The sequence below is a fragment of the Suricata suricatta genome, chromosome X (genome assembly GCF_006229205.1).
Source record: "Suricata suricatta isolate VVHF042 chromosome X, meerkat_22Aug2017_6uvM2_HiC, whole genome shotgun sequence".
Lineage (NCBI taxonomy): Eukaryota > Metazoa > Chordata > Mammalia > Carnivora > Herpestidae > Suricata > Suricata suricatta.
In genome coordinates, this window is record NC_043717.1 from 88,597,248 (window position 1) to 88,606,921 (window position 9,674).

At 34.7% G+C, this 9,674-nt stretch overlaps 1 pseudogene; it reads right to left on the reverse strand.

Annotated features, from left to right (window-relative positions):
* Window positions 1-2,513: 2,513 nt before the first annotated feature.
* LOC115284179 lies at window positions 2,514-3,807 on the reverse strand (annotated as a pseudogene).
* Window positions 3,808-9,674: the final 5,867 nt, after the last annotated feature.

Consider the following 9,674-nt stretch of genomic DNA (forward strand, 5'->3'; position numbering starts at 1 on the left):
GTAAAATCGTGAATGAAAGAGAAGAGTCACAACCAACACCACAGAAATACAAACAATTATAAGTGAATACTATGAAAAATTATGTGCCAACAAAATAGGCAATCTGGAAGAAATGGACAAATTCTTAGAAATATACAAACTAACAAAACTGAAACAGGAAGAAATAGAAAATTTGAATAGGCTGATAACCAGCAAAGAAATTGAATCAGTTATCAAAAATTTCCTATCAAACAAGAGTCCGGGGTCCCATGTCTTCCCAGGGAAATTCTACCAGACATTTAAAAAAGAGTGAATACCTGTTCTTCTTAAACTATTCCAAAAAAAAGAAATGGAAGGAAAGCTTTCAAACTCATCCTATGAAGCCAGCGTTACAGCAGACATAGACCCCACTTAAAGTCTTGGTTTCAGAGACAATTTGGGTTTGTTAATTCTGTTACATTTATTTATTTATTTATTTATTTATTTATTTATTTATTTATCTTCTTATTTAGTTATTTGTTTAGTTATCTATGATTGACACACAATGTTACATTCGTTTCAGGTGAACAAATCAGTGATTTGACAAGTTTATACATTATGTTATGTTCACCACAAATGTAGATACAATCTGTCCTGTTACATTGGTATTAGAATATCATTGACCGTATTCCTTATGCTGTGTTTTTTATTCCCCCGACTTAATCATTCCATAACTGGAGGCCTTTATCTCCCTCTCGCCTCACCCATTTTTTCCTTCCCCTACACCCCTTACCTCTGGCAATCATACATTTGTTCTCTGTGTTTGTGGTTCTGATTCTGCTTTTTGTTTACTCAGGGGTTTTTTTTGATCCATTTATGAGTGGAATCAAATGATATTTGTCTTTCTCATTCTGAGTTATTTCACATACCATAATACCCTCTAGGTTTATCCATGTTGTCTTAGATGGCATGATGTCACCCTTTTATGGCTGTGTAATATTCCATTGTATCTATGTGTGTGCGTGTGTGTGTGTGTGTGTGTGTGTGTGTGTGTGTGTGTGTGAGAGAGAGAGAGAGAGAGAGATAGAGAGAGAGAGAATACATTTTTCTTATCCATTCATCTATTGATGGATACTTAGGCTGTTTCCATATCTTGGCTATTGTTATTACTGCTGCAGTAAACATACAGGTACATATAACTTTTCAAGTTCTGTTGTTGCTATCCCTGGGTAATGCTAGTGGAATTATTGGATCATATAATATTTTAAATTTTTGAAGGACTTCCATATTTTTTTCCACAATGACCATACTATTTTATATTCCCACCAACAGTACACTATAGTTCCTTTTTCTCCACATCTTTGCCACCACTTGTTTTTTGTTATTTTCTTCTTATAAATTTTTATTTAAATTCTAGCTAGGTAACATATGTTATAATATTGGCTTCAAGAGTAGAATTTAATGATTCATTACTTACATATAACACTAGTGCTCATCATAACAAGTGTTCTCCTCAACAACTCTCACCCATTTGGTCCATCCCTTACCTACCACCCTCCATCAACCCTGAGTTTGTTCTCTATCATTAAGAGTTTCTTATGGTTTTCTTCCCTGTCTCTCTTTTTTCCCATTCTCATATGTTCATCTGTTTTCTTTCCTAAATTCCATATATAAGTGAAACCATATAATACTTGTCTTTCTCTGACTGATTTATTTCACTTAGCATAATACACTCTAGCTCCATCGATGTCATTGCAAACGGCAAGATTTCATTCTTTTTGATGGCTGAATAGTATTCATTCCATTATGTGTATGTAAATCTTCTTTATCCATTCATCAGTGAATGGACACTTAGGCTTTTGGGTTTTTTGTCTTCTTGATTTTAGTCATTGGTTTTAGAGATAATTTGAACACGTAATGAATATAGTGCTGAGAAAAATTAGTGAAAAATATGGACCTAGTCTTCAGCAAAATAACAATCCACTGAAATATAAGAATAATATTACATATTCCTTAATTTTTAATGTTACTTGATATTTGCTACCAAAAATGATATAGTCTTATGATTTCATTAAACTAGGTAAGGAAAGTAAAATATAATACTTTTACCCTGTGTATTTTCTTGAAAAACAGTACTTTCAATAAGAAATTAAGTTTGCCATCAAAGTCTCTAAAGTACTTCAATTTATTTTCCTTTACCTGGTTTACAAAAAAAGGAAGAAAACACAGGAAAACACTAAAAACAGACAACCCTCCCCCCATTTACCACAATAGCATAGTTTATGTATGCCAGATTTTCTTAAATTTGACTGATTGATACTTAGGTATCATTTTTTTGACAGGGGAACACTTTATTGGGGAGAGAGTATTGCATGTGACCAACAGATAAAGGCAGCCTATTGGGTATCTTATACATATTCTCAAAAAGATACACAGGAGGTTTTGCTAATAAACAGCAAAACTAGAACATGGACTCCTCTAGGCAGCTTCCCAACCTCATCCCTCTAATGGGTGGGGACAGTCCCAACCATTTCCCTGAAGTTGACTGTGGTCCACTAGAGATAGAGTCACTTAGCAGTGCCCTTTTGTTTTTTATAAAGAGCATTTTTTCTTTAGATTTTTCTTAAGTCTTAATTTGTTAGGTTCATTCTAAATTCTCTCAATGCCATTGGACCAGCTTCTATAAAATTAATTGCATTGATGTTAGCAACCAGAAAGGTCATCTTTAGGCATGATAAAGTTGTCCAGGGTTAGTTACATCATTGGCAAGTGTCAGTCTGCTTGTTTGGATCTGAAGGAAGCACTTATTAGTCTTTCCATTGGGCACGGGGATACTCCATCTTCCTGCCAATGCAGCCTCATCTGACAAGTGCTGTATCCAAAGTTTCTATTCAGTTTGTGGCCATGATAACTTTCATGTCACCCTTTATATCAAATCCATCCAGCTGTTTCAACAATTCCAACATGGTTCATTGAATTTATCTGTCACTACTGGAATTTGAGTCTTATCTTTTTGTTCCAATGGCATCAATTTCATCAATAAACACAATGGACGGTGCATGTTCTTCTGCAACTCAAAACAATTACTGAATAAGTTTAGGCCCATCTCCTAGGTACTTCTGAATAAGTTCACTGTCAACCACTTTCAAGAAAGTGGCAGAGGTTTGGTTTGCTACTTCTTTGGCTAATAAGGTTTTACCTATGTCTGGGGGATCATCTAGAATGACCCTCTTTGGGGTCTTCATATCCATCTCTTCATAATATTCAAGATGAGAGAGAGGAATCTCCACAGATTCCTTAATTTCCTGGATTTGGTTTTCCAACCCCTCAATATCAGCATAAATTTCCTGGGAGGACTTTTCTACCTTAATTCCTGTGACCAAGGGATCTATCTGTGTCATCTATGAGCACCTCTATGATGGCATGCAGTTGAGCAAGACTGAGCAGCCTGTTTCCAGCAAACCCTTATTTACAATGGAAAGAATGCTGATGTAGTGTTCTGATTTAGACACGTGGCATGGTTGTCATCAATAATCTCTTCAAAGGTTCCTACCTTTGGGGTCCCCCTCAACCATCAACCTTTGATGTTTCCTTCTCTTGTTTTTCTTCTAAAGGCTTCACTTTTTCCTGATTTCTAATGAATTCTTCCTCCATTATAAGATAATCTTTAATTCTATCTAATTTCCATAATTTTAACTTATCCTGACTGTGAGGTGTCACCAGTGGCAACTTGCTGGCAGCATCTGGTCCCTATGTCTTTTTCCCCATTCTAGTTGGTACAGGGAAGTTCGTATTTATTTTTCGTGTCCTTGTCATCCTTCTTACCACCTCCAGGAGGTGATGACCACCACTCTGACCCATCTTACTTTGGCCATTGAACCAAGGTATCATTTTAAAAAACATTTCCTGATAGCTTAAATCATATTTTATGATGGTAGTGTTATGACTTCCCATAAATTTTTTTCATTAAAAAATCTAATGACAATAATTGCAGTTGCTTTTCAGATAATTAAAGTTTACCTAAAGTACACCCTTCATATTATTTGTATGCTAATGTCAATTTAGTTACAGAAGGATTTATGTAATATATGCTTCTTTCTTCAGTTAGTCAATTAAGGTTAAGGTCACTATGTACAGATTACTCTGTAATGCGTACTTGTTGTAAAACATTCAAACAGTATAAACAAAGTTGAATTCTTACCATAACTCTACCCCTTAATAGTAATAGAGAATCCCTATTAAGAATTATTAAACTTAATCCTTATTAAGAATCCATCCTGGGATTTTTATTCATATATAAACATATGTACATATTTTATGTAGGTAAAATTATGCCATACATAGCTTTTTTTTCAACTTACTTGTTTTATGTTATATATTTATTTTTTCTTATTAAGTCAACAACTCATATGTACTATAAAGGCATAAATAAAATCTGTTAAGTGAATTTGGAAGTTATACTATAATCTTAAAGTAAACAACTTTTAACAGCTTATTATATATCTTTCCATAAATATATGGACATATATGTAGATATTTTTCTTGTAAAATATCATATTTATCTCGTGGACATCTTTTCATTTCAGTAAATGTAGATTTCCATTATGTTTTTAGGTTTTTAGTGTTCTGTTTACCTATATGCTGAATTACATTTATTGAATTCCTTGTTTACAAATATTTAGACTGCTATCAATGTTTGCTATTACAATGAAGATGCAGTTGAAATCTGGATAAACAAGGATGCAAGAATTTTAATTGCAGTGTTGGTAGTTGTGTGTGTGTGTGTGTGTGTGTGTGTGTGTGAGTGTGTGTGTGTGTGTGTGCATGTGTATGTGTAAAATCCTTGCACAGTGCCAAGGGGATCGAATTGGACAATATTACCTCTGTAGGCCAAAGCCTTGGCTATTTGCCAAATGACAATGCCTCTTTTCTACGTGAATATATGTACTTAGTAAGTTGTGATCAGAGCTTAGTATAGCAAAATTTAGATGCTTATAAGTCCTATGAAATCATTTATGAAAAAAGGAAAAGAAAAAGACAGCATTGGATATTTGAGATTTTTCACATGCTTAAAACTTTGTAATATTTCTGTAAGCAAATATAACAAGTTTGCCCCTCAGTGACCACATTGATAAAATAAAGCTTTCATTGGATGTCTTCTTAATAATGCTGCTTATAAAGATTTTCAGGAGCACCTGAATGGCTCAGTCGGTTCGAGCGTCTGGCTTCTGCTCGGGTAGTGATCTCGTGGTTCATGGGTTCGAGCCCCGCGTCTGGCTCTGTGCTGACACCTAGCTCCGAGCCTGGAGCTTGCTTCGGATTCTGTGTCTCCCTCTCTCGCTGACCCTCCCTTGCTCACAACTGTCTCTCTCTCTCTCTCAAAAATAAATTTTAAAAAAGTAGAGTTCAGGGCACTGAAAAAGGGGAAATATTAAGAAAATTGTATCCCATTGGTTGGACATGGAAAAACATCTTTTTGTCAGACCTTCATAAGACTGAATTTAAATATGCAGTGAACGCATGTGAAATTGAACATTTGAAACAGTTCTAAAAAATTTTACCAGCAGAGGTCTGAAAAACATTGAGGAAAATCTATGATCATTACTTAATAACTTATTTAAGGAAATCTATTTGATTAATGCCTAATTTTTCAAGTTTTGAATTTGAAACTCACTGTCCTTTCTGAAACAGGACCTATTAGCAAATTTGTGGCCTGGCAAAAAATAAATAAAGAAAGAATCTTACTTCAATTCTGGCCAATGATCCTCCCAAAACAAGGAGTATTTCCATAAAAGAAATTCTTAGGAGTAAAATTTTTGAACCCAGGAATCTGTACTTAATTACCTCACCGCTCTTACTTGGATATAGGCCAACTTTACTGTGCACTTATAAATACACTTTAATTACTCATTTGAACTTGGCTTACTATATTTTAATTCCCAGGTCCCCACAGCACACAGCAATGGTAAGAATTAGGGAGAAGTATATGAGTTGCTTTGAAACTTGCCAAGTTCTCTATTGATATAACATATACTTTTGTTAATTAAATGATGTCTTTTTACATGAAGAAAGTGACCGTATTTGCATAATTTTGTTTTATCCAGAACCTAGAATGGTTTCCTTATTAAAACATGTTATGATACTGTTAAGATGATATATATTTTATGGCTTAGTTACCCATATGGTAAAATCTGTGTCCAGCTCATATTATTTGAGCTGTCTTAAGAGAATATTATCAGCTGGACCAAACATTAAAACCACAGCCAGGAAGACATGTGTTCCAAATATAATTTCCCAATGCCTCTGCCTATATATCTCATTGTTTGTACCCCTCACGGGTAGCTGAGAAAACTCATTAGGACCCATAGTCTAGAACTTAAAGGGTAACTTTCAAGTTAATTATTTCTAGATAAAATACAATATTTGGAGAAAATAACTAGAGAAGGGATATTCCTTTGGGATTTGAAATGGACAATAATATTAAATTTGTTATAACATTGAAATTTTATGCAATTAATTCATTTATAGTGAGGAGTAAATAACGAACTATTTTTTTTTTAATTTTTAAGGTTTATTTACTTTTAAGAGAGAGAGAGTGCGAGTAGGGGAGGGACAGAGAGGAGACACAGAATCCGAAGCAGGCTCTAGGCTCTGAGTGAGCTGTTAACACAGAGCCTGATGTGGAGCTTGAACTCACGGACTGTGAGATCATGACTTGAGCCAAAGTCGGACGCTTAACTGACTGAGCCCACCCAGGTGTCCTGATGAAATATTATTAAAAAGAAACTCAGTGGCAGGTGCTTTGGTGGCTCAGTCGGTTAAACATCTGGTCTCTTTATTTATGTGTATAATCCTCATCTCTCATATATGTGAAAGCCTAATGTGACACATGCAAAAGTGTGACTATAAAGGAAAGGTTTTGTATCTTAAACATACAAACAGGATTATTTGCATATCCTCAGTAATTCTGATTTCCTCTTCAGAAGATACAATGTTGCCAACATTGGCAGTTAGCCAGAGAACAGATAATGTGAGAAATAAAAACAGCTACCCCCTCAATTAATTATTTTAATTTGCATTTATAAATGCATCTGTATTATAGTCTCTTAAGAAGGTATATATCAGTTGTACAAAAGTTCTATAGGAACCTGTGAAAGTGAACATAACCGCATCCTCTCCCGCCAATTCATTTACTTCTCAGAGAAGTGATGTGACCCTGTTCATCTAGGTCCTTTTGCTTTTGATGTCCCTGTCGCTCAAAGGACCACATGGTAACTCAGTCAGCTACCAACTCTGACAACTCTTCCCTAGCACTCTCCTTTCTACAGAAAGATTATACTTTACTGCAAGAGTGAGCCAGAAGCACTGTGCTTTCCACTTAGGAATTGTCACTTCTAGTACATTTTAACCTTTTCTGCATGAATTAAAGCCCTAATAGGGTACTCAGCAGAGGTGTAGTAAGTAAAACTGAAGTCAGATTTTTCCTTATTTTTTTTTTGTTCAGAATACCATTTATATTCACTATAGGTTAAACCAAAGAAAATATGTTAATATTTAATTCCTTATAACATAAATAGGATATAAGACAGAAATACTAATTAAAGGAGGAATCTTTAAAGAGGAGTGACATACATGCCTTTATGAATAAATTTTGGGGAAAATAGGATACTTTTCTATAGTCTATATTCACATGTTCAAGCATCTCTTATTTAAACACTAACATGACATACATGCCTTTATGAATAAATTTTGGGGAAAATAGGATATTTTTCTATAGTCTATATTATTCACATGTTCAAACATCTCTTATTTAAACACTAACATGAAATAAATCTCTCCCTTGTCTTGCTATTTTCACTTCCTTGTCTTCTTGTCTAATTTTTAAAAGTCTATCTTCTCTAGCAGTTTCTATTTCTTCATCTTGCATTCTTCCCCAGGCCACTGGACTGTGGCTTCTACCTTTACCACTCTGTTGAATCTGATTTCATATAAGAATAAACTTTCTCATGTAAAATCTTTATCTTAATAAACTTCTAGGGACACCTGGGTGGCTCAGTCAGTTGAGTGTCCGACCTCTGTTCAGGTCATGATCTCATGGTTCGTGCGTTCAAGCCCCTTGTCAGGCTCTGTGCTGAACGCTTGTTCAGAGCCTGGAGCCTGCTTCAGATTCTGTGTCTCCTTCTCTCTCTGCCCTGCTCATGCTCTGTCTCACTCTCTCTCAAAAATAAATAAATGTAAAAAAGTTTCAAAAAAACTTCTAGAAAACATGAGATAGCACAGATTGTCCCTATTTATCTAAAACTTTTCTTTACCAATTTCCACAGTATCTTTTGGTTCTTACCCAACTTCTCAGACCATTCCTGCTTCATCATGTTCAGTAATTGTTTCCCCCAGCACATTCCATCTTAAACCTTAGTCTATCATCTTATGCTTTACTGAGACCATAAAAGCCATCAGGAGAGAACTGTATCATTTACCCACAACCAAATCTACAAACTCACCTGCATCACTATTCCTATTTCTAGCTTCCTTTTTTTATCATGGAAAAAGTTTACCTTTTCCTGTTGAAGACCAATCACTTCTATTGTGTAAGGAAAGAAAATCAGGAATCTATATTGTCACTAAAGCCAATAGAGAGGAGTATTCTAAGAAAGGAATGGTTAAATTGTCAAAAATTTTTATTGCACTAGTTATTTCTTTTCAGTTTTCTCTGCTAGCTCTTCCTTATGTACCCAATCCCAAAACAATGATGAACCTTAATCTTGAATTCCAGGGACTTCAAACTCTCTTTTTTTTTCCTCTTCTCATATTAAACCTCTCTTCTTTTTATGTATCATGTGCTTATCCATTGATAACTTATAAATTCAAAACTATAATCTAGAATTTACACCAGAACTACAGACATATATACAACTTTCTAGTTGGCCTCTCCACCTGGAAAACAAATGGATGAGACATTGCCAAAACAACTTTATTGATTTCCTACTCACCAACCTGTTCTTTTCTCAGTGTTCCCCATAAATGGAATTCTCATCTTCATGGTTGCTCAAACTCAAAATCTACAAAAAATTTTTATTCATCCCTTTCCTCAGCAAGTTCAATACTATCTATATCCAGTACTTTTCATTACTATCTCAAGTCAGTCTACCTTTCATCTCCACTAATACTACCTGAAAATAAGACATCATCATCTTTTGCATGGACTACTGTAATAGCTTCTTCCCGATTTCTTGTGTCTTCCACTCTTACCTCCTTGCAATCTATTCTTCAGAGAGCAACAAAGGTGATATGTTTATGTATAAATTAGATCATTGGATTTTTCGCCTTAAACCCCTTCAATGCTTTCCCATTATTCTATTATTTTCGTAGCTGAAGGCAAAATTCTGTTGTTGTTTTTGTTTGTTGTTTGCTGTTTTTGCAAACACTTGTTTGTTTTTAATTCCAGGATACTTAACATAGTGTTCTATTAGTTTCATGTGGGAAATATAGTGATTCAACAATTCCATATATCACCCAGTATCATCACAATGAGTACACTCCTTAATCTCTTTCATCTATTTCATGCCTCTCTCCACTTATTTCCACTCTGGTAACCATAGGTTTGTTCTCAATAGTTAAGGGTCTATTGCTTGGCTAGAACTAACCTATAATTCAGTAATTGCACTATGCCTATTTCCCTACAAAGTATAAAAACACTAATTCAAAGGGATATATGC